The 25,744-nt window shown below is 38.7% G+C and overlaps 1 long non-coding RNA gene across 1 annotated transcript in view; it reads left to right on the top strand.

Annotated features, from left to right (window-relative positions):
* Positions 1-25,722, top strand: part of LOC129392138 (uncharacterized) — a 29,952-nt gene extending 4,230 nt beyond the window's left edge. The window contains exons 2-3 of the long non-coding RNA XR_008617420.1: positions 14,500-14,639; positions 23,844-25,722. This is a non-coding gene — a long non-coding RNA (uncharacterized lncRNA). The remainder of the gene's footprint in view (positions 1-14,499; positions 14,640-23,843) is intronic.
* The last annotated feature ends 22 nt before the right edge of the window (positions 25,723-25,744 follow it).

The following is a 25,744-nucleotide window of genomic DNA, read 5'->3' as shown; positions in this document are numbered from 1 at the left end:
CCTCATAGAATGAGTTTGGGAGTGTTCCTTCCTCTGCATTTTTTTGGAAGAGTTTGAGAAGGATGGGTGTTAGCTCTTCTCTAAATGTTTGATAGAATTCACCTGTGAAGCCATCTGGTCCTGGACTTTTGTTTGTTGGAAGATTTTTAATCACAGTTTCAATTTCATTACTTGTGATTGGTCTGTTCATATCTTCAATTTCTTCCTCGTTCAGTCTTGGAAGGTTATACCTTTTTAAGAATTTGTCCATTTCTTCCAGGTTGTCCATTTTATTGGCATAGAGTTGCTTGTAGTATTCTCTTAGGATGCTTTGTATTTCTGCGGTGTCTGTTGTAACTTCTCCTTTTTCATTTCTAATTTTATTGATTTGAGTCCTCTCCCTCTTTTTCTTGGTGAGTCTGGCTAATGGTTTATCAATTTTGTTTATCTTCTCAAAGAATGAGCTTTGAATTTTATTGATCTTTGCTCATTGTCATATACCTCTAGGTATTTTTTGATTTCTTCAGTGATCGCTTGGTTATTTAGTAACGTATTGTTTAGCCTTCATGTGTTTGTGTTTTTTACGGGTTTTTTTTCCCCGTAATTGATTTCTAGTCTCATAGCATTGTGGTCAGAAAAGATGCTTGATATGATTTCAGTTATCTTAAATATACTGAGGCTTGATTTGTGACCCAAGAGCTGATCTATCCTGGAGAGTGTTCCCTGCGCACTTGAGAAGAAAGTGTAATCTGCTGTTTTTGGATGGAATGTCCTATAAATATCAATTAAATCTCTATGGTCCATTGTGTCATTTAAAGCTTTTGTTTCCTTATTTATTTTCATTTTGGGTGATCTGTCCATTGGTGTAAATGAGGTGTTAAAGTTCCCACTATTATTGTGTTACTGTCGATTTCCTCTTTTATAGCTGTTAGCACTAGCCTTATGTATTGAGGTGCTCCTATGTTGGGTGCATATATATTTTTAATTATGATATCTTCTTCTTGGATTGATCCCTTGATCATTATATAGTGTCCTTCCTTGTCTCTTGTAACATTCTTTATTTTAAAGTCTATTTTATCTGATATGAGTATTGCTACTCCAGCTTTCTTTTGATTTCCATTTGCATGGAAGATCTTTTTCCATCCCCTCAATTTCAATCTGTATGTGTCCCTAGGTCTGAAGTGCGTCTCTTGTAGACAGCATATATGTGGGTCTTGTTTTTGTATCCATTCAGCAAGCCTGTGTCTTTTGGTTGGAGCATTTAATCCATTCACGTTTAAGGCAATTACCGATATGTATGTTCCTATGACCATTTTCTTAATTGTTTTGGGTTTGTTTTTGTAGGTCCTTTTCTTCTCTTGTGTTTCCCACTTAGAGAAGTTCCTTTAGCATTTGTTGTAGAGTTGGTTTGGTGGTGCTGAAATCTCTTAGCTTTTGCTTGTCTGTAAAACTTTTGATTTCTCCATCGAATCTGAACGAGATCCTTGCTGGGTAGAGTAATCTTCGTTGTAGTTTCTTCCGTTTCATCACTTTAAGTATATAATGCCACTCCCTTCTGGCTTGTAGAGTTTCTGCTGAGAAATCAGCTATTATCCTTATGGGAGTTCCCTTGTATGTTATTTGTCATTTTTCCCTTGCTGCTTTCAATAATTTTTCTTTGTCTTTAATTTTTGCAAATTTGATTACTATGTGTCTCGGTGTGTTTCTCCTTGGGTTTATCCTGTATGGGACTCTCTGCACTTCCTGGACTTGGGTGGCTATTTCGTTTCCCATGTTAGGGAAGTTTTCGACTCTAATCTCTTCAGATATTTTCTCTGGTCCTTTCTCTCTCTCCTCCTTCTAGGACCCCTATAATGCGAATGTTGTTGCGTTTAATGTTGTCCCAGAGGTCTCTTAGGCTGTCTTCACTTCTTTTCATTCTTTTTTCTTTATTCTCTTCTGTGGCAGTGAATCCACCATTCTGTCTTCCAGATCACTTATCTGGTCTTCTGCCTCAGTTATTCTGCTATTGATTCCTTCTAGTGTTTTTCATTTCAGTTACTGTATTGTTCATCTCTGTTTGTTTGTTCTTTAATTGTTCTAGGTCTTTGTTGAACATTTCTTGCATCTTCTCGATCTTTGCCTCCATTCTTTTTCTGAGGCCCTGGATCATCTTCACTATCATTATTCTGAATTCTTTTTCTGGAAGGTTGCCTATTCCACTTCATTTAGTCGTTTTTCTGGGGTTTTATCTTGTTCCTTCATCTGGTACATAGCGCTCTGCCTTTTCATCTTGTCTGTCTTTGTGTGAATGTGGTGTTTGTTCCACAGGCTGCAGGATTGTAGTTCTTCTTGCTTCTGCTCTCTGCCCTCTGACATTCCAGATCACTTAAATCAGAATCTCTCGGTATGGGATCCAGACATCAGTTTTGTTTTGTTTTGTTTTGAAACTCCCTGTGTGATTACATTGTACAGCCAAGGTTGGGCACCAACATGTAAATGCTGAATAATATTTTTCTCTTGTTTAGGTGAAAGGTAGTTTTCTTCCTTAGTCTAGCAAAAAGCATTCGAGAAATTCCTTAGTAAAAATAACTATGGCTAAGCTAAATATTAAACATAAAAAGAGTATTTTCCTATTTATAAATAGAGAAGTAACTTTTCATATTTACTCTCTCAGGAGTTCAAAGTTTCTATGTTTCTTTTATTTTATTGGGTTTCCAGTTTAGCTATTAATTTGAACAGTGAACAAGAATCAGAAACCAGGGGCATGTTTTTAAGGATGTGTATATACCTCTAAAACAGATCATCAAGCATTGCTCCCCTGCCCAGAAACCCCACCAACATACATATGTTTTTCCCCCTTTTGTAGCTCCTTGTGTTGCAGATTGGCGGTGTCTGTGACCAAGTTGTGTCTGAAACCCATCCCTGTGTTCTGATAGGCCAGGGGGCAGTCCAACCAGAGGCCTGGGTCTGGGACTGGCTCCCAGCAGTGGGTGGGTGGGGAATAGTGTAGAGCTGCCTTTCTCAGGTAGAGGATTGTGGGGACAGCCAGTGGGAAGTTTGGAGGCCAACGCCTACAGGGGCACTGAGAGTTTCAGAATTGAGAGCCCACATGCAAATGCTGAGTCCACTAAGCAGGTGTGAGGTTGTAAATGAGGGAAAAGTGAATGGAAACTGGGTTGAATCAGGAGCAGACTGGAAACCAGTAAAGAGGTTGCTGAATGATTGTCTCAAACATCACTGTGTATCCTATCCACTGCTCAAACTGCGAGTGTCAGGCTGGTTTATTGGTCAAGGTGGGCTTGTTGTAAAAACATACATGTCATGATCCTTAAGTCACTCTATGACCAATAAATTTTTAAAAGTATTGGTTGGCTTAGAAATAGTTGGCGTAACTGATAGAACAAACTTGTTGTTAAAAGAGCAAAGAATAGAGTGAAAGTAGGGTATCTATCCTGGTTTGACAGGTATAACTTAATTATATAGGGCTCCCTCTCGTTCTCAAAGGTGTCCTGATTTGGCCAAAAAAAATTGTATGACCCCCTCTGTAAAAGAGTCTTGGTGTTCCGTATTCTTCTAAATTGGAACTGACCACACTAATTATATCAATAGACTTAATTAGAATTGCAAAATTAGTGTCTGTGACCACCTGTGAGGATAAAAGTAAAAATGATTTACCAAATTCATTCCTTAATTTGAGGGAGCAGTTGTTCCACAGGTTGAAAGCTCTTTATAGCCAGGTGGTAGAAGCAAGGTTTAGCAGAAATTAAGTTCACTTTGGTCAAATTTATCTATTTCTATGCCAGCCCCATACCACCCTAATTAATAAAGTATACAGAAAGTCTTTATATCTGGTGGGGCAAGTCATCTCATCTTACTCTTCTTCTCTAGGAATGTCTTAGCATTATTGACTATTTGTTCTTTTCATATGAATTTTAGCATCACTTTGTTGAATTCCTAGAAACAACTTTTTGAGATTTTGATTGAAATTGCATTGAATTTAGGGAAAAATTTTGAGGGCGAATTGATATCTTAATGATTTGGGGGTCTTTCTAATCATAAATGTGGTATATACTTTGACTTATTAGGTCTGAATATCTTTCAGTAAAACTTTATGGATTTACCCAGAAAGACCTTGCATGTCTTTTGAGAAGCAGTAAAGAATAGAGCTGTAGAGTTTAGAATCTGGCACCAGACTTCCTGGATTTGAATTCTGTCATTTGCCAGCTGTGTAATGCAAACTTATGTAACCTCACTGTGCCTTAGTTTCTTCATCTTTAAAATGGGGATATAATTATGCTCACTTCAAAGGACTATTATAAATAGTAAATGAATTAATATGCAAAACATATAGGAACATGTCTGGGAAATAATAAAAACATAAGTATTTGCTGCTAGTATTCCTAGGTTCCTTTTTTTGGTAATTACATTTTCCTACATAAACATGTAATTGACTTTTATATAATATTATTTTTAACTTAATTATGTTGTGGTCAGATACCATTTGTTAGATATTTCTTGAGAATTGCTCTATGGCCTACTCATGGTCAATTTTCATAAATATTCCATGAGTTCTTCAGAAGAATGTGTAATATATATAATGTGTAATTCTTCAAGAGAGAGACTAAGGCACTGATTACTGACTTCTTTAAGCTTATTTCCAAATTTCAAGGATGATCACTAAAACAACAGAATTACAATGAAAAACTTTCAAATAAACAGAGGAAAGAAAATGGAATGAAAAAACAAAATATTCCATCAACCCCCAAAAGGCAGGAAGATAATTGGAGGAAGCAAAGAAAATGTGAATCAAATAGAAGGAATAAAGTATGATGGTTAAAAAAAAAAAAAAAGCCCCAATATATCAGTAATCACAGTAAGCATAATTGTATTACACTTGCCAGTTAAAAATAAAAGTATCAGACCAGATGAAAGGTTAAATTCAACTATATATTGTTTACAAGTAGTATATCAAAAACATACCTAAGGACATGAAATAGTGGAAAATAAAAGGACAGGAAAAACTAGCCATGCAAATACTAATCAAAATAGAGTTGGGTTAGCTATAATAATACAGATGAGATAGACTTTGAGACAAAAAAAATTCCTATGGATAGAGAATGTCCCAATATAACAACAAAAGTTACAACTCCCCAGGAAGATATAACAATTCTAAAATTGCATATAACAAATAAAATAGTTTCAAATGATATAAATCAAAAGTTGATAGAAGCATAGAGAGAAATGGACAAGTCCTTTCTCATAGTGGGAGATTTCAGCACACCTCCTTCAATTATGAATAGGTCAAAGAGATTAAGAAAACAAAAACTAGTAGAAATATAGTGGCATTTTATGGTGCAATAATTTTATTTTTAAAAATCAGAAATATAAATAACTGCTATTCTGAAGATAAGGACTCAATCTAATCCCAGTAAAAAGCAAAGGGACCTTATGCTTTATTTAAGCTGAGAAGCCTTATGATTGTTGTATGTATAATTTCCAGTAGGCATTGTGAAAATTTTAAATTGTTTAGAGATCTTCTACATTACTAACTCAATTTCATCCACTAATCTAGTGAAACCCACACACTTTCAATGTATTAACATAGAAGATTTGAACAACGTAATTCATAAGTTCAATTTAATTAACATATAGACAAATCTGTACCCAACAATTTAAGATTACACATTCTTCTGAAGAACTCATGGAATATTTATGAAAATTGACCATGAGTAGGCCATAGAGCAATTCTCAAGAAATATCTAACAAATGGTATCTGACCACAACATAATTAAGTTAAAAATAATATTATATAAAAGTCAATTACATGTTTATGTAGGAAAATGTAATTACCAAAAAAAGGAACCTAGGAATACTAGCAGCAAATACTTATGTTTTTATTATTTCCCAGACATGTTCCTATATGTTTTGCATATTAATTCATTTACTATTTATAATAGTCCTTTGAAGTGAGCATAATTATATCCCCATTTTAAAGATGAAGAAACTAAGGCACAGTGAGGTTACATAAGTTTGCATTACACAGCTGGCAAATGACAGAATTATTACTATAAATTCCTTTAGTAAAGATCATCAGTAAAAGATCTTTACTAAAGGAATTTCCAAAGGTGATTATCAGGAAGAGGGAAAATGATCCCAAGAAAGAAAATATGGGAGACACAAGAAGAAAAGTAAAATTATTTGTATAAAATAGTAATAATTCAAATTTGATGGCTTAAAAGACAGAAACACTAAAGATGAGTGAGAGAGTGGTTAGAATTAAAATATATTAATATATTATTACTATTTTATACAAATAATTTTACTTTTCTTCTTGTGTCTCCCATATTTTCTTTCTTGGGATCATTTTCCCTCTTCCTGATAATCACCTTTGGAAATTCCTTTAGTAAAGATCTTTTACTGATGATTTCAATTTTTTTTGGCAAGTTTCAGTATATAAGTAGGTTTATTTTTATTATTTTTTAAAATATTTTAGTTTTATAGGAGTATAGCTGATTTAAAATGTTGTGTTAGTTTCAGGGAATATAGTTGATTTAAAATGTTGATTTCAACTTTTGTTTGTCAAAAATGTCTTTGTTTTGCCTTTATGCTTGAAAGACAATTGTTCTGAGGATATAAGTTGGCAGTTATTTTCTGTCAGCACTTTGAAGATATTATTTCACTGTTTTCTGGCTTTCCTCATTGTGCTGGAGAATCTACCTGTAATTTATGGATCATTTTTTCCTGTTGCTTTTAAGGTTTTCCCTTTTTCTTTGGTGTTCTGTAGTTTCACTAAAATGTATTCAGATGGGGATTTCTTTTTATTTATTTATTTTTTGGCACGTGTCGTGCTTCCTGTGTCTGTGAACGCATATTTCCTCAGTTCTGGAAAATTCTGAGACTTTATTTTAGATATTGACATTCTCTAAGTCTCTTTTATCTCTTTCTGGGGTTTGGTGCAATACAACTCTGCAGGTACGGACATCTACCAAGACTTTCACAAGACTTTCAATGAAGTTGCTGTATTGTTAGAAGTAGTTTAGAGACAACCACAATAATGCAACTAAGCACATCTACAGGACCTCGGCTGGGTGGGTTAGTGCCTTTGTGCAAATTAGAAAAAAGTGCCCCCTTTAGGCGGTGTAGGGCATTTGATTTAGTGAGCAGAGAGCATGGCCTAGGGAGCAAGGCTCAGGGTAGGTTTTGGTCACTTGTTGCGTCCTTAGCTGGGTGTCTTTAGACCAGGGGTCCCCAACCCCTGGGCCATGGACCGATAGTGATCCGTAGCCTGTTAGAAACCGAGCCACACAGCAGGAGGTGAGCAGCGGGCGAGCTAGCAAAGCTTCATTTGTATTTACAGCCGCTCCCCATCGCTCGCATTACCACCTGAGCTCTGCCTCCTGTCAGCATTATGGTGAGTTGTATAATTATATATTACAATGTAATAATAATAGAAATAAAGTGCACAATAAATGTAATGTGCTTGAACCATCCCAAAACCATCCCCCCACCAAGATCCGTGGAAAAATTGTCTTCCATGAAACCTGTCCCTGGTGCCAAAAAGGTTGGGGACCACTGCTTTAACCAATTGCAGCACCCCTGAAATGGTAAGACCTGTGGTGGCTAGGTGCAGGGTTAGGGCCAGAGGCACAGGGAAGGAGCCCAAAAGGGCTACAGAACAACAGGCAAATCTTCATGTTGTGTATAGAGAAAGATGGCTTGATGACAGGCCAGTCTCTTCAACAACACTTGGACACAGAGACTCTGCCACGTTTTGTGGCTTACCTTCTAACATGGAGATAAGTTATGGGCCCTGTCTCCTAGGAATTGCATAGTTCCTGTGTATGGATTTAACCTTCGTTTCTTTTTACCTACACATTTTCTTAAGGGGGGCATGTGTTCATATAAAAACAAATTATTTGGATATTTTTACTAATGAAAAACATCCATGTGATTTAAGCATTTAATCAGTAAAGAAATGAAAACACTGTACATTAGAGATGTACAGCATACTTTCATTATATAAAATATATACACCAAGCATTCCTGATCACCAGAGTGGGTGCTTAGATACTGACCAAATCCAGAGAAAAGAGAGGCATGAAGATTTACACTCAGCCATTTTTTGTTGGGCACTAATACTGTGCCCAGGACTGGGCTGGCACCAAGCTTTGCACTACAAGGGTACAAAGGGAATATTAGCAAAATACTAACATGGTAACCCTTGGGCCCTGAAGCCAGGAGAGATGCAGGCCATTGAATCACACGTCCCATCCTCTGATTTCACTTGGGATTCATCAGCCTAAATAACCTAATTGAGTGTCATAATTGATTTGGAAGACTAATTTCCTTCCCTGGAAATCATTAAAGGTGGCCACAGCTTGCTTGAAGCAACACTTTCTCTAATGGAATCCCCTGGACTCCTTCATGAGGAAGAAAGGCCCTGTCAGCAGGTGGCTGCTCAGCCCTGCTGGTCCAAGGCCTGCCCAGACCTGCCCTCTCCACAAAGGCTACCAGTAGCTCCTCAGGCCTCCCCACTGGGCGCCTTTCAGAGTGGACAAAAAGGGCATATTGCCAATGGAGGCAGCCACCCTGGGCAAAGGGCTGGCTACTAGCGTCCTCTTGGCCATCACCCCAATTAGCGAGACACACTCCTTACTACTAAAGAATTTTCAGCAGGAAACTCTTTTGTGAGTGGTTCGACTTCTCCCCTGTGTGAAATACTTAGAGATTGTGACTTCTTTTTCGAAGCCAATGTTAAATTCCTAATTAAATCCTTACCTTTGAGGTTTTCCAGCCAACTGAGAAAACCCACTAGAGGTGGCCCTAAAGAATATGCAATTCCTTCTGTTTGATTTCACCAGTAAGAGGTGAAGCTGGGAGCAGCCACCCTGCTCAGAATACCTTTGGAGTCACAAGAGGTGGTTCTCCATTTCCTAGCTTTTAATCCTCTTCTATTTAGGGTGGAAATAGCCTAAACCAAAAATCTGAAGGAGTGGCATCAAGTCCTGATAAAGATGCTGAATTTTAGAGTCACAAATTGAAAGATGTCTGAAATTTAGTTTTATGACGTTCATTCATCTCTGTAGGTACTCTCTTCTTAATCATGCATCTCTGTCTGCAGTGGAAATTTCCATTTGAAATAGTCCCCCTACAGGTGCGTGCCATCCCCAATTTAGAATCATCTCCATAGTGCTAAGATAGCCTCAAGTCTATAAATGGCATTTCTAAAATCATCTAAGAAAAAATGTCCATGTCATTGGTAAGATAGAAACGTTGCCCTAACTTGCTCCTTGGTTTAACCATTCTCACTGTTTTTGCATGTTCTCCCACGCATCCAACTTAAATTTTCTTGCTGCTGTTTAAATTTCTTGTCTCTGTGGAGATGAATAACAGATGTTTCATAGTTTTCAGGGCTTAAAGACAATATTTCTGTTGTAATCACAATTTAATATTGTAGATTGCATATTTTTATATTAACAGCTACTGCCCAGTTTATAAATTGGCTCAAATTATAAATAAGCCCAACTTATATATATTTTTAAAATTTCCTTTTATATTTTATATATTTTTAACATGTGCACTCTTCATTTGGGCTACATCAGCCCCAGTAGTTGAAGAGCACACATGTTAAAAGTGCTAGAGTGTGGCATTCTTATTCAACCCTTTCTCACTTACAGATTTTATGGGACTCAGATGTTATTTTTCCCACTTGATCTTGCATTACTAACTAAATAAATATAGATGATTTTTGATGTGCAAGGTAGATTTCTTAACCCTGTTCCTGCATTTAGATGAAAGAATCTTACTTTTATTTTACTAGGTCTACACTGACTCTTAAGGACTAAAGAAAAAAAAGTATAATTTATCATGGAAGCTGCTTAAATGCAAAATTAATTAGGCCAGGGGAGGATGGACATGGGGATTAAACTGTCATGCTGGGATTTGACGGTTGGTGACAGATCAGGTGGGCCAGGGAGGCCACGATGGGGTGGGGGTTGATGTGTTTGGTATATCAGAGGCTGCAGGACAGAATTCAGCGAAGCAGTGATGATCAGACAAGAGAGTCAAACTTGGGGAGATGAGCCAAGCTGCAAGGGAAGAATGCTAAGGAATGGGGGACTAAGAATGCTAAGGCTGTAGGAATGGGGGACTCTGGCTAAGAGATTGAGGACAAGTGGGTTTGGGCAACCAAGGCCAGAACTGAGACCAGAGAAATTAGGCTGCATCTTGTATGTGTAGCAGATGTTAACACCACCAGCAAGAATGGAATTTGATTTTGAGCTCTGAATCTGGGTAGAGGGAGACTTTATATGCTTCTATCCAAGGCCAGACCTTGTCTCTGAGAGAGGTCTAATCTGAGCCTAAGGAAGAAAGGAGACTTGAGATGGGGAGCAAAAGGACAGGGAGCTGGAAGTACCCTGCATAACAAGTTTCCTTACTGAATGAGTCCATTAAAGGCTGCGTAGAATCAGTGTGGGAATCTGGCCCAAAGTTTCTGTCATCAAGATTAATGGCTAATTAATATATAGCCAGTTCCATTTTTACTTTCCACTAGTATTATAATAAAAGTTGTATCTCTATTCCTTTGTTTTATAATCACTATCCCTCAAAATATTCTGGTTTTGAAGGTAGCTTTATATTTATTAAGGAGATGATAAAATGGAAGCTGAATAACTTAATCAAAGCCACAGGCACCTAAGTAATAAAACAAAAAGGGGGGGAGGACCAAATCTGTTGAGATGAAGGATGGACTGGATTACCAAGCATCCTGAGAACACTTCTGAGGGGGATGGACTTGTTCATTATCCAGTATTAGTTTCATAGGTGTGGACATATGTCAAACCCTTTTAGATTATACAGTTTAAATATTGGCAGTTGATTATGTGTCAAATATAGTTCTATAAAGCTGTTCAAAACATGAAATAAAATAACAGATGGTACCAACAGTTGATGAATGTAAGTGAATATAAGCTGCAGTTTTTGTACAACCACATGACAATGAAAATGGGAGTCTACTGGTACTAGATACCTCTCTATTTTTTCTGTCAACAAGACTGAGGGAGAAATTTGAATAAAAGGTAAGGACTAACTTGTCCAGGATTGACCCCGTGCTGGCTGGCCTCCCTGAAAAGGAGTTGGCCTCCTGAAAAGCTCCATGGAAAGAGACTAGGCTCTAGTGCTTAGAGCAATGAATCATTTCTGGTCAACTACAAGGCATGGAGCCTAGCCTCTCGCTGTCCTGCCGGGGGAAGGCATGGTGCTTCATAACCATAACACTGACAGGGTGAATGCTCCACATAACTTGCCACTTGTATCGCTATAACTCAAAGTGTATACCTCAACCTCTGATCATACCAGGGAAGAAGCCAGTTTCCCTCAGTCATGAACCCTGACCTGACAGTACAGGCTTATGCCAAGATTCCATTATACTATGTAGGTTTTGTATCCTTGCCCTTCATTATGCCAAGGGAGGGATGATGCTTTCTAATGAAGTAGCTTAAAAGCTTCACAGCCTGAAGTTCAGATCCCTCTCCTCGAATCTGAAACCTGGCCTGGCTAGGTCTATGATGCTGTAGAATTAAAGGTGAGATGGGGACCTATGTCTCCTGTCTCCGTGAATTTTCCTCAGTGAACACTGGTATGAGTGCTTCTTGGCCAGTTGCCATCGTTTGCACAATACTGAGTGACAATACTGATGTGTTCAATTACAAATGCAGGGCTTTCTTCCTCAACTGCACTCTCATGGTTCTCTGTAAATCACTTACTCTTCTCTAGTCAGCTCCTAGCTAGATGTGAAGGTTTACAATTCTCTTCAAGTCTCCCACCCAGTCATACTCCCTCATTTGGGACAACTTTGTAGAGAAACAGACAACATTAAGTGTAATTTCTCCCCACAAACATATCCTCTGTCTTTTCCCACTACTCCTTCATTCTTTCCTGTTTCAGAAGAGAAAGAGGAGACTGTATTGTATAATGGGTAGGAGGAAGGAGGAAGGTGGCCTGGGTTCCTGTCTTGTCTGGTATGTTGACCTCGGAAAGGTTATATAACCTGTCTCAGTGTCCTCATCTGTAATGCAGAGGTAATAATGCTATTGATTTTATAAGTTATGGGGAGGAATAAATGAGAAAGTGAATGCTTAGCACAGTACCTGGCCCATAACACGTACTCAGTCCATATGGGCTGGTATCAACTCTATGATGACTCCTTTCTAAGGTGAACTCTATACTCCCTCCTGACACCATTCTTGTTCCCATTTCTAGTTCCTGGTTACAATAGTCACTGCCCTTCTACATCTCCTCCCATCTTTAACTGAAATGTCACCTCCTCTGTGAAGCTATCCTCCCTGGCAAAATAAATTACATTTATTTGTTTGTGTATCTGTCTCCTCTGTTACAATCTGAACTCAGGGGCCAGATAATCATTTCTATAGACCCTGATACTTAGGTGCTTACTTTGTTAAGTAAGTCAGATTTAGAAAGCAGTCAAAGTTCCTCCTTTTTTTCTGTTAGGAATCTACCTCCTGTGTTAAAAAGCCAAACATGATCATAATTCCCTTTATTGTTTTGTTCTGTGTTTTGAGAGGCAGTGTGTTTAAATGGTCAGCACATGGGTCTGGAGCCATTGAGCCCTGCATGGGAATCATGGCCCTGTCATTTACAAGCCACATGACTTTGGTCAAATGGCTCTTTAAGCCTCTGGTGCCTTCATTTGTTCATGTGTAAAGTGGAGCTAATCACAATACCCACCACCATAGAGTTGTTGTATTAAGTCAGATAAGGCACAGAAAGCATGCAGCCCAATGCTTGGCACACTAGCCATTTCTATCATTATTGTTATTAGAATTATTTTTATTAGAATTGAGTACCATGGTACTCTAGCTGCTGGAAAATCCACCTGGATCGTGCTTGTAGGTCAACACTAATGGTACTGTCAAAACTACGGAAAGAGTGGAAATAAAAAGAGAAAAGGAGAAACGTATTTGTTCTGTTCCCTTTTCAATGAATGCTTGAATGATCAGCTGTATGAGTATGTGTGTATTCATACAGTTAGCTTTTTATTTCACCTCTCAAACAATTGGGAGTACAAAGAGGGAAAAAACTACACTTTCCTCTTTTGGGAAATACAACTGAAGATGAAAAAGAAAGTTTTTCTAAGGTAGTTTAAATTACCTGAGAAAATCTTTATGCTTACAACGTGTTAAAAAAATGGTATTTGATTACCGTGAAAATTGAAATAGCCCAAATAATGGATTGGATTGTTTATGCAGCATATACCTTAAAATGGTCAATTAAATATAAAATCTTCCCTTTTCTTTTTGTGTTGGTGATTACTTTTTTGTGATTTTCCTCCATTTTTAGCAAAAAAGAAGGTATTTCTTCATGTCTGCAACATGCCCAAACTAGCTTACCAAAATATATGCAACATATATAAATGCAAAGGATTTTTAACCTTAAAATAGAATTAGCTCATAAAAATTAACAAGAAGTATAATGCTCTCACATAACAAATGGGCAACAGACATGAACAGGAAATTCACACCATAAGAAATACAAATAGCCAGTAAATAATACAGTAAGAAATATTATTTTAACATTAAAAGCTTATTTGACTGGAATATGCATTTTACCACAAAGTTATTCATTATTCAATTGCATTGAAACCAAACCTGCAGATTAAGAGAGATATTCTGTCTTTTCAGGCAAGTTTATTATGTCAATTTTACATGCTGTTCAAAACTGATGAAAAAAAAGAGATAGGAAGAGATATGAAATAAAATAAAAAGTAGAAATATGTTAAATATTCAAACATGAGGCCCCTGTGCTCTGCTCTGAAGTTTCCTAGATAAAGTAATTTTCAGCCTCTTCCCAGGCTTTGAGTTTGGTTAAACTTTTGACCTTAACTTTTTGCATCCTAAAACCCTTTTGTCATCTTGTTCTTGGTCATCCCTGTAGGTTGAAGCTTCTTTTTCAGTCTTGATGATCACAAGTGCCCTTGTCCATGAGCAGAGACCTTGGCATCCACCATGACCTGGTTCTTGACAGTGTCTGTGGTTCTTTCTCTCATGTCCACCTAACATGAATTACATTTGATAGTATGTAATTAGTATGTAATTATATTTAATTAGTATGTAAATATCAAATTACATTTGATATTATACTTATTTTAAGTAATAATAGCTTATCTTTGAAAATATCATCTACTACTTTAATAAGATATGGGAATCATTTACATATATAAATAATATTTTACATAGGAATCTTAAAGGAAGAGCCTAACACCTTCTTCAGTATGGAATTTTAAGTTCTCTTAATCCCTAATTTATTAACACTCTGGCTACAGAGGTGACATTTCCTATGAGGTTTGGGAAATTTTATGGCAATACTAATAAAAACCAATCCTTGACTTGCCACCCACATGCTGTTTGAAGCTGTTCTTTTGGAAGACCTGGAGACTGTGGCATCTTAGATTCCTGACTTCGTTGTTATTCATCCCACCCACCCTTCATTTTCCTCCATGAGTAACTGGTTTCCTCTCAGTCCTAGTAATCCAGAGGCACAGAAGTCCAAAGGCAACAGTCAAATGGAAACATAAATCCCAGACCCTCACACCTGAACACACCACAGGCAACCTGACTGCCAGACTAACTCTGGGAAGCGACTACTATCAAATTTCATGGGTAAGACTAACCTTATACCAAAAAAGTCACTGCCTAAAAAACAGAGAAATTTATGTATTTTGAAATGGTTGTAGCTGTCATGCCAGTTTTTTACATGGTGAGAATATTGGATCTTATCTGTAGCTCTGAGTGTGTGAGTGGTGTAAGTTCTTCCATTTGTTTTTTTCATTTAGAAGTTACTGGTTCTCATTGGAATTCTAAGTAATGCCTTTCAGAGAGAGAACAACCCTACAATATTGTTGTTATTATTAATCTTTCCTCAGATTTTAAAATCTTTCTATTCTTTCATGTTAAAGCTACCAGAACTCAGTCTTCCCAAATGGCTTTGCCTCCTAGCATTGGCTTAGTAAGACTGAGTCAGAGGAAGGACCTGCTGGTAAGGTGTCTCCCCCTCTTCCTGGAGAGCATTCCTGGGAGGCTGCGAACCATTGCCTGTCAGTGATGAAAACCTGTCTTCTCATCAACTTGGCAATAGTGTAACATGCCAGGCCAAAGAGGACTTTCTGACATCTGGTTAAAAGAGGATTGTCCAGCAGTTTCCCATCATTTGTGCCCTGGACCCTTAGTTTTTTGCAAGATGCCCATAGGAAAAAAGATTTTTGTGGTCAAGTCAGTTATGGAAACCTCTGCCTTTGAGCTGTTTATAGATTCACAATGCACATTAGCACAAACATATTCTGAGACTTCCTGTGTTTAAAAAAAAATACTCTGTTTAACTTTGTTTAGCTTAGTGATTTCCAAATTTGTTTGACCACAGAATCTTTTACGGGGAAACATTATTAATATTTCATAGAACTGGTGAGCTATAGAAAGCACACAGGAGGTACTGATGGACAGTTAGGAGGATGGATCTGATTAACAATGGGAAGGTAGATTTGGAGTCACAGATCTATGTTCACATTGAATGGCTGTTTACCAAAATATATATAATAATTTTAACTTTAGATCTCCAGACCTCTCTCATTCTCAGTTTGGAAAAAAAGTGGAAATAGTAATACTATTTACTACAAAGAGTGCTGGTGGAATGAAAGGAGGCAGTGTGTGAGAGGCCATGGGACTAGTGTTTGGTACAATTTTGATTGAATCTTGACTCTTCTTGAGGAATGAACACTGGGGCCAAATGGCACACTGGAATACATGGCACAGAGTGATTGACAGAAGCCCTGCTGCTGTCTGACATGCACATACATGCTCTGCATATGATGGCTTCATGCAGGGTTGGGAGTAGCAGCTTATTGATGAGCCAGTGCAGTTGAAAGGGATACGGGCATTTCTATGCCACCAAGTTGGCCTTCTTCACAGTTGGTCAAGACTGGCCATCTGAAAGTGACAAAGGATCAGGCTAACTGCTCTCATGACACTGGACCAACTGTATTTTTCACTAAAAGCCAGCAAGATCATTGATTGTGGAGATTTGGTGGACTCTTTCCTCAGAAGGAAAACACAGATCTTTCAATCCCAGCTTTGGCTTGTGATATTTTTCCTTATACAACCAAGCAGCTAACATTGAGTAGGAGATCTTTTGTTGATGATTTTGAGACTTTTTCATAGTTTGGAGGAATATTTTCATCTGAATATCTTGTCATAACTCAAAAAAATTATCTTAGTTTTCTAACCTCTAGCTTGAATAAAAACACATTAGTTTATGAGCTATCTCTATACTAACCTATCTGAAGACATGTAGTACTCAAGCTGTATATAGTTAACCCCTCAGAAGTCTATTGCTAGCTCTTTGGGCTGAATATCCATTTACCTCCATTAATAGAGGCTTTAATTAGAAGTTCTCAAAGAGCCTTACAAATGAATTGTGGTAGACAGGGAGCTGCTCCATCCAGAGCTTCTTTCCAGCATTTGCTGCTTACTAACATCTAGGAGGACCATCAGCAGAGACTTCAGTTCTCAGCTCCTGAAGGGTCCATCTCAGTTGTCCACCTCAGGTCACACTCTCCTCAGAATTGTCCACATCCAATGACTGATCCAAGCAGGGGTAAAAAGACTCCCCATTTTGGCCCAATGTGAGACAGCTTTGATGGCCAATATGTGTTTCAGCACCCCCCGCTGGGTGGACCACGGCTTTGTCAGGCCTGAATTGCAGTTCGACCTGCAGTGGTCTGCAAAAAAATTGACCTGCCAAAACCCTGCAATTTGACCTCTGCTCAGGCCTACTCCCTTAACTTCTTTTTACAAGTATAGATTCCAAAATCTCAGCATCTGCTTCTGGAGAAGCCAATCTGTGCCAGAGGTTGGCACTTTTTATGCCTCCTAAACATCTATACAGTGTTTCATGAACACGTTCTCTCTCTAACTTAATTGTAAGTTCTTTGTGAGCAAGAAATATATAGAGACTTATACATATATGCCACAGTTTCTACTGTTGTGCTATGGACAAAGAATATAGCTGTTAAGTATATTATGAATGGAATGATACGGTTTTTTTGCAGATGAACAGCATGCTTCTCTTTTTGAGAGACTTCTATACGAAGCAAGTGGTCATAAATTAAGAGAGCCATGTTAGAACTCTGGAAATTCTGTCAGTCTTGTTCAGCTTTTTTAGTGGGTCTCTCAGTGTCCACTTACTCTGTGGAAGTTTTCAGGATGTGGTTCTCGCTTCCTTCCCTTTTTCCTTCTTTCTAGGTCCAGAGCTAAAACTGATGTCCAATATTCTTCCACCTATATTCTTCCACATTCTTCTATGATAGCTAAAATGATATTTTTCTTTATGAATTGCTATGCGCAGCAGCATTCTTGACTAATGCATTCAAAAATTGTGAATGCCATTTTCACCTTAAATAGGCCCCTTTAAACAAATAACTGCTAAGCATTCTTTCCTGTGAATATGTAAATAGGTTAAAAATAAAGATGCAGCCAGTGCTGTGTGAATATTATTCCAACATTACACTTAAGATCCTTTCAGCCCCATTTGCTAACATTTTGTACTCCCAGCCAAAGTGCCAAAAATTGCTCTCTCCTCATGCAATTTTCTAAAATTTTGCTGGCACAAAATGAAGTAAAATCTCTGTCTGCAGGAGAGAGCAAACTTCATTTAGTGTGTTTTACAAAGTGCTAAATAGGTTTTCTATTTCGGGAGTGGAGTGGCAGAATGTGTGCTTCCTGCTATCCTGATCAAACATTTGCAATTCCGTTCCCTCATGGATCACACATTCCAGGTTGTCTTTGGATGTATTAACATAATACTTGTGATTTTATTCAAAAGAAAAGGAAAACAATTACAATGTGTTCAAGGGATGTGATGTCAGTACTGGAAGGTTATTTTTCCTTGTTTTTAATTTTTTTCTATTATTTAAAATAAAATAGTGGTTACAGTCCTTACAAGAGGCTTCTGTATTCAACTGATTTCAAAGTTAGAGCTCTTATTTCCTATTTTCTAGTGCATCCTCCAAAAGAAAAAAGTGTCATGGTCTCACTGCTGAGAAATTTAGGGTCCTGGATCACTAGCATTATTTCAAGTAGTCCATCAAATCTGTGTCTGACAGAAATCATACATGACTAAATAGTCACTGAATATATTTTCTAGGAAAAAAAGTACTTGTCTCATAACACAATAACAACAAAAATAATAATAAGTAATATTGATGGATTGTTTAGAGTGTTCCAGGCCTTAGTCTAAGAACCTGACATGTATTATCTCATGGAAACTGACTTCCACCTTCTGAGATAGTACTGTTACTATCCCCTTTTTTCAGATGAGAAACTAAGAAAAGTTAAGGAACATGGGCAAGTTAGTGAGGAGATGATCTGGGATTTAGAACTTGGCTTGGCTCCAGACCCTGCATTCTTTACTAAAATGGAAAACTGTCTCACAAATAAGGGGAGGGTGGAGTGATAGTACCTCACACCCCTAGCAGAGCTTGCCATTTAGTCCATAAGAAAACTTGACTGAGAGAGCATGGAAACAAATAATTAGGGGAGGAAGCTGGAGAGCACACAAGAGGTTGAAATATGTGACTTCTTTGTAAACATCTCCATATGTACAGCCTAAAACACATATGATGAGAGTATCTGTACACTTTTCCAGCCTTTCCCAATGCTTAATATGTGGCTTTTGTCAACACCCAGCTACTGCTTGAAAGGAAAGGAAGTTCCTTCAATGCCAGTGAAGGTTGGAGAATTGACCCAGGCAATTAATTTTTGGAGAGTAATAATGCAGTGAGCACTAGCCTTTTGAGATATCTGCTAATTCACCTTTTCAGAAGCAGTTAACAAAAAGAAGAGGTAAATTGTAAGGTTCTTAGATGGCTCCAATTGCATCATTAATCCACAGAGCCATCTCCTAAGTGTATCTGCCTTTGTTTGGAAGTATCCTAAAGTAGTGTTGCCCATATCATTTGGGGTAAGTCTGGCAGTAGGTATGGGGGTAGGAGTGGGCAGACAATGGCAGTGAGGAATCTAGAGGCATTCCCCACTGTACCTAGAATTGTGCCTTGAATATCGTAAACAGCCAGCAAGTACTTTGCATATATAGTCCCTCTTTTCAAAAAAGTTTACATTTGTAATTGGTGTAAAAAAAAATTCTATGCTTATAGGAAGAGAAGAAACACAAAGACAATATATTGTAAGAGAACTAAAATAACGTGACGTGTGCCCCAGGCAGAAACAATGACTAATTCAGAGGAAAGAGAAAGATCATTATGGTCTGAGGACTCAAGAGGAACTTTCAACTGAGCTTTTAGGGATGAGCAGGATTTGGATAAGTCTAGAGTAGATGAAAGGTAAGCAAGCTTTTTTCTTTAAAGGACCAGATAGTAAATATTTTGTGCTTTATGGGCCACTTATGGTCTCTGTTGCAGCTATTCAACTCTGCTATTGTAGTACAAAAGCAGCCAGAGACAAATAGGCAAATGAATGGGCTGGGCTATGTTCTATCAAAACTACAGACAGCAGGCCAGATTTTGCTTGCAGGCTGTAGTTTACTGACCCCTGGTCTAGACCATGGAGAAGGACATACATTGTAAGGAAGAGGCATCATCAAATGTATAGGGAGGGATATATTCCTGGGACAATGAAGAATGGATGAAAGATTATGAATCCGTAAAACATTCTAATGTGTGAAAGAAACCGTACATGATTAAATATTCTCAGAATATATTTTCTTTTTGTGGAAGATAGGTGTATCATCATTTCTACCCATGAAAGATGGCATTCTACTAGCCTGAAAAGATGCTACCTCTACTCCCTGAGTCCAGACCTTCATCACGTTACACTTGAACTAATGAAGCAGCTCCCTAGTCCCCCTCCTAGCCTCTCATTCCTACCTGCCTCTAATCCATCCAACCATCCAGAGTAGGCCATATGAAATGCACATCTGAGGTTACTCCTCTTAAACTCATTCAATGTCTCCACGTGGCCTAAATATTGAAAACCAAACTTCTGTGTATGGCATATAAACTTAACCTCTCAAGTCACATCAAATCATTTGCAGTTCCTTGTGCACACTCTGGTCTCTCTTTCATGCTTTGTACAAGCTGTTCTCTTCTCTTCTAATGTACTACCTTCCCACCCTGACTCCAGCACCCAACTTGTCCACCTAAAGGGCACTTAATCATTCTTAAAAACACAGTACAATTTTCCCCTCCTTGGGAATACTTCCCAGACCTGCTCTGTCTGGGGGTGCTCTTTACTGTTCTCAGTGTTCTCTGTGCCTGCCCCTAGAGTAGCACAGATATTCCACTGTACAGTATTTACTCATTGACCTGTCCGTCTTCCCTGCCAGACCTTCAATACACTCAGGGCAAAACCGCTCACATTTTCAATCTCTGCATCCTCTCCATCTAACATGGTTCTGACAAAGTTTAAGAAATAATAAGAGACTAGAGATCAATCAATTTATTGATCATTGAATGAATGTCAAAATCCTTTTTCCTATTTTTGAACACAGGAACAATTCTCTTATATTCTAACACTTATATGATAGAAGGATAAAGATAGCATTAAGACAAACAGAAAGAATATATAGCAGGAAGCCTTAATAGTAGTTATCTTTGGGTGGTAGGATCATATATGATTACATTTTTGTTTCAATCTAACTATATTTTCTATGGTAGAAACATACTTCTTTTATAATTGAAAAAAAAACAATAAAAGATAAAAATGTGTATAAAAATTGTTGGTATCAAGTTAAAAATGGAATTGAACAGCTTGCCTAGTGGTAGCCTCTTCCCACATCCCCCTTGAATGTCTATGAAGACACAAAAAATATAAAAATAGCAAGACTGAAAACCAAGCCTTGCAGAAAGTCTACTGAGAATCTGGGTGCAGTCTCTGGAATCTACCAGGCTGATAGAGCTTGGTCAAGACAATCTAACCCTCTCCTTGATTGGCAACATTGCCAAGCTTTCCCTCGTGAGACAGGGACCATAACCCAGAGAAACAGAACTGGCTCCAGCCAGAAATCTCCTTCACACAGTTGCTGCTTCTGGAGGCTTCCTGAGCATTGTCCAAGCTGCTTTCCAACCTTTGGTGTCATGTAAAGGAGCAAGCCCCAGGAAACCATGGGCCAGTAGGGGTTGTGGCCAGTGGTTTATTACATCCTAGGAGGTGGAGTCACCACAAAGATGTTGGGGGTAGGGACGGAGACTGTTAAAACTTGGGATTGAGCATGGGGCAGTAAACATTTTCACCCAGGCTTCCAGCTGGAGATTTAGGTATATGCAGTTAACAAGGAAAAAGAGGTGAGCATAAGGCAGTCCTTTATTGTCAAATACAAACTCTTTGTTGTACTTACCTTACTTAAGAATAACTAAAGGAAAACCAAACAAACAAATGAGAGCCAATGGAAAAACCGTACAAAATAAGGGAAAGAAAATGTCATGCTGAGGACTTGGAAGAACAGAAACAGCTTATCACTGAAAAAGACCAACTGTATGGTCCTGGAAAAAAGTTCAGAAAATTGTTTGGAATTTCCAGTTAAAATCAAGAAAACATAGCCTCTATGAAACTGGAAGTAAAAGTAATGAAGAAAAAAACAGATTAAGAAGAAAAGACAGCAGGATAAGATGAAGAAATAGATCTGATGAGAAGGAATTATAAGAACTAAATATATAATAGTGGGACTAAAATCCATATTACAGAAAAAAACATAATTTGGCACATAGGAAATAAATTCAGTGATATGAAGGACTAACTTGAGAACCTTTCCTGGAAAGATAAAATAAGAGGCAAAGGTAAGGGCTTCCCTGGTGGCGCAGTGGTTGAGAGTCCGCCTGCCAATGCAGGGGACGCAGGTTCATGACCCGGTCCAGGAAGATCTCACATGCCACAGAGCGGCTGGGCCCGTGAGCCATGGCCGCTGAGCCTGCGCGTCCAGAGCCTGTGCTCCGCAACGGGAGAGGCCACAACAGTGAGAGGCCCGCGTACCGAAAAAAAAAAAAAAAAAAAAAAGAGGCAAAGATGAAAATTTTATGAGAAAAAAAGAGGACAGAAAACAGAAACCCAAACCAAGGAAGAAGCTAGAGTAGCTGGAGGAAAAATAGCAATTTTAAAAAACGTAATTGAAGAACGTTTTCCTGAGATGAGACTACTTAAAATATGTAGATTGATATCCTAAACTGAAATCTACATAATTACAAACTTTTAAAGTTCTATAATTTTAAAATTAATAAATTTTAAAATTCTATAATTTTAAAATTAATAAATTTTAAAATTCTATAAACTTCAGGTAGAAAAATTTTATCCTATAAAGGAATAAAAGACTGTCTTCAACCTTCTTCTCTGAACTCTAGAAGTTAGTAGATCAATATTTAGCTTAGTGCTGTCCTATAGAACTTTCTGTGATGACAGAAATGTTCTATATATGTGCTATACAGTATGGTAGCCACTAGCCACATGTAGGTATTTGAGCCTTTAAAATGTGACTGGTGATCTGAATTTTTCATTTTATTTAATTTTAATTAATTTAAATTGAAGTAGCTGTGTATGATTCGCACTTAAATGTTGGACAGTGCAAATTTAGAGTTTTGAAGTTAAGAGATTTTGACTTTTATTCTTACTCCTATCAAGGCTGTCTTTCCCATATGAAGGAAACAGAAGGACTTTTTTGCATATTGAGGAACTTAGAAAATATACCATCCATGAACTTTGTAAAAACAACCTTCAAAGATCTATTTAAACCATAATAAAAATAAAAACTAAGAGCTCAAGAATGGGGAAGTTTTGAGAGGGACCTTCAAGATGGTGGAGGAGTAAGACATGGAGATCACCTTCCTCCCCACAAATACTCAAAAATACATCTACATGTGGAACAACTGCTACAGAACACCTACTGAATGCTGGCAGAAGACCTGAGACTTCCAAAAGGCAAGAAAATCCCCACATACCTGGGTAGGGCAAAAGAAAAAAGAAAACACGGAGACAAAAGAATAGGGATGGGACCTGCACCTCTGGGAGGGAGCTGTGAAGGAGGAAACGTTTCCACACACTAGGAAGCCCCTTCACTGGTGGAGACGGGGGTGGGCAGAGGGGAAGCTTCAGAGCCATGGAGGAGAGCGCAGCAACAGGGATGCAGAGGGCAAAGTGGAGAGATTCCCCCACAGAGTATTGGTGCTGACCAGCACTCACCAGCCTAAGACAGTTGTCTGCTCACCCACCGGGGCAGGTGGGGCTGGGAGCTGAAGCTCGGGCTTCAGAGGTCAGATCCTCTGAAGGACTGGGGTTGGCTGCGTGAAGACAGCCTGAGGGGGCTAGTGTACCACAGCTAGCTGGGAGGGAGTCTGGAAAAATGTCTCGGCTTGCATAAGAGGCAAGAGACCATTGTTTCGGGGTATGCGAGGAGAGAGGACTCCTTCCGCATGTGCCAACAGAAGGCAGAGCACCGCCTAAGCGAGCTCCAGAGGCGGGCATGAGCTATAGCTATCAGCTTGGTCCCCAGAGATGGGCATGAAACGCTAACGCTGCTGCTGCTGCTGCCACCAAGAATCCTGTGTGCAAACACAGGTCACTATCCACACACACCACCACCCCCAACCATAGCCTTTGCAGGCTGCCACTGCCAGGATCCCGTGACCCAGGGACAACTTCCCTGGGAGAACACATGGTGCACCTGAGGCTGTTGCAACATCACGCTGGCCTCTTCCACCACAGGCTGGCCCCGCATTCCAATTATGATGACTGTACCCCTCCCTCCCCCTGGCTTGAGTGAGCAAGAGCACCCTAATCAGCTGCTGCTTTAACCCCCTTCTGTCTGGGCAGGGAACAGACGCCTGAGGGTGACCTACATGCAGAGGTGGGGCCAAAACCAAAGCTGAACCCAGGAGCTGTGCAAACAAAGAAGAGAAAGGGAAATCTCTCCATGCAGCCTCAGGAGCAGCGGATTAAATCCCCACAATTAACTTGATGTACCTTGCATCTGTGGAATACCTGAATAGAAAATGAATCATCCCCAAATTGAGGAGGTGAACTTTGGGAGCAACTCTAGACTTGGGGTTTGCTGTCTGCGACTGATTTGTTTCTGATTTTTATGTTTATCGTAGTTTAGTTTTTAGCACTTGTTATCATTGGTGGATTTGTTTATTGGTTTGGTTGCTCTTTTATTATTTTTTTTTATATTTTAATAATTTTATTTTTTTATTTATTTTTCTTTCTTTTTTTTTCTGCCTTTTCTTCTGAGCCCTGTGGCTGACAGGGTCTTGGTGCTCTGGCCTGGTGTCAGGCATGAGCCTCCAAGGTGGGAGACCCAAATTCAGGACATTGGACCACCAGAGACTTCCTGGCCACATGTAACATCAATCAGCGAGAGCTCTCCCAGAGATCTCCCTCTCAACGCTAACACCCAGCTCCACCCAACAGCCAGCAAGCTCCAGTGCTGGACGCCCCATGCCAAACAACTAGCAAGACAGGACACAATCCCGCCCATTAGCAGAGAGGCTGCCTAAAATCATACTAAGTTCACAGATACCCCAAAACACACCACCAGACATGGCCTGGCCCACCAGAAAGACAAGATCCAGCCCCACCCACCAGAACACAGGCACCAGTCCCCTCCATCAAGAAGCCTACACAAGCCACTAAACCAACCTCACCCACTGGGGGCAGACACCAAAAACAACAGGAACTATGAACCTTCGGCCTAGGAGAAGGAAACCCCAAACACAGTAAGTTAAACAAAATGAGAAGACAGAGAAATATGCAGCAGATGAAGGAGCAAGGTAAAAGCCCACCAGACCAAACAAATGAAGAGGAAATAGGCAGTCTACCTGAAAAAGAATTCAGAGTAATGATAGTAAAGATGATCCAGAATCTTGGAAATAGAATGGAGAAAATAAAAGAAACGTTTCAAGGACCTGGAAGAACTAAAGAGCAAACAAACAATGATGAAAGACACAATAAATGAAATTAAAAATTCTCTAGAAGGAATCAATAGCAGAATAACTGAGGTAGAAGAACGGATAAGTGACCTGCAAGATAAAATAGTGGAAATAACTACCACACAACAGAATAAAGAAAAAAGAATGAGAAGAATTGAGGACAGTCTCAGAGACCTCTGGGACAACATTAAATGCACCAACATTCGAATTATAGGGGTCCCAGAAGAAGAAGAGAAAAAGAAAGAGTCTGAGAAAATATTTGAAGAGATTATAGTTGAAAACTTCCCTAATATGGGAAAGGAAATAGTCAATCAAATCCAGGAAGCACAGAGAGTCCCATACAGGATAAATCCAAGGAGAAACATGCCAAGATACATACTAATAAAACTATCAAAAATTAAATACAGAGAAAAAATATGAAAACCAGCAAGGGAAAGCAACAAATAACATACAAGGGAATCCCCATAAGGTTAACGGCTGAACTTTCAGCAGAAACTCTGCGAGCCAGAAGGGAGTGGCAGGTCGTATTTAAAGTGATGAAAGGGAAAACCTACAACCATGATTACTCTGCCCAGCAAGGATCTCATTCAGATTCAATGGAGAAATTAAAACCTTTACATACCAGCTAAAGTTAAGAGAATTCAGCACCACCAAACCAGCATTAAAACAAATGCTAAAGGAACTTCTCTAGGCGGGAAACACAAGAGAAGGAAAAGACCTACAATAACAAACCCAAAACAATTAAGAAAATGGTAATAGGAACATACATATTGATAATTACCTTAA

Source organism: Physeter macrocephalus, chromosome 5 (assembly GCF_002837175.3).
Source record: "Physeter macrocephalus isolate SW-GA chromosome 5, ASM283717v5, whole genome shotgun sequence".
NCBI classification, from domain to species: Eukaryota; Metazoa; Chordata; class Mammalia; order Artiodactyla; family Physeteridae; genus Physeter; species Physeter macrocephalus.
This window is presented reverse-complemented; position numbering and strand designations above follow the sequence as displayed.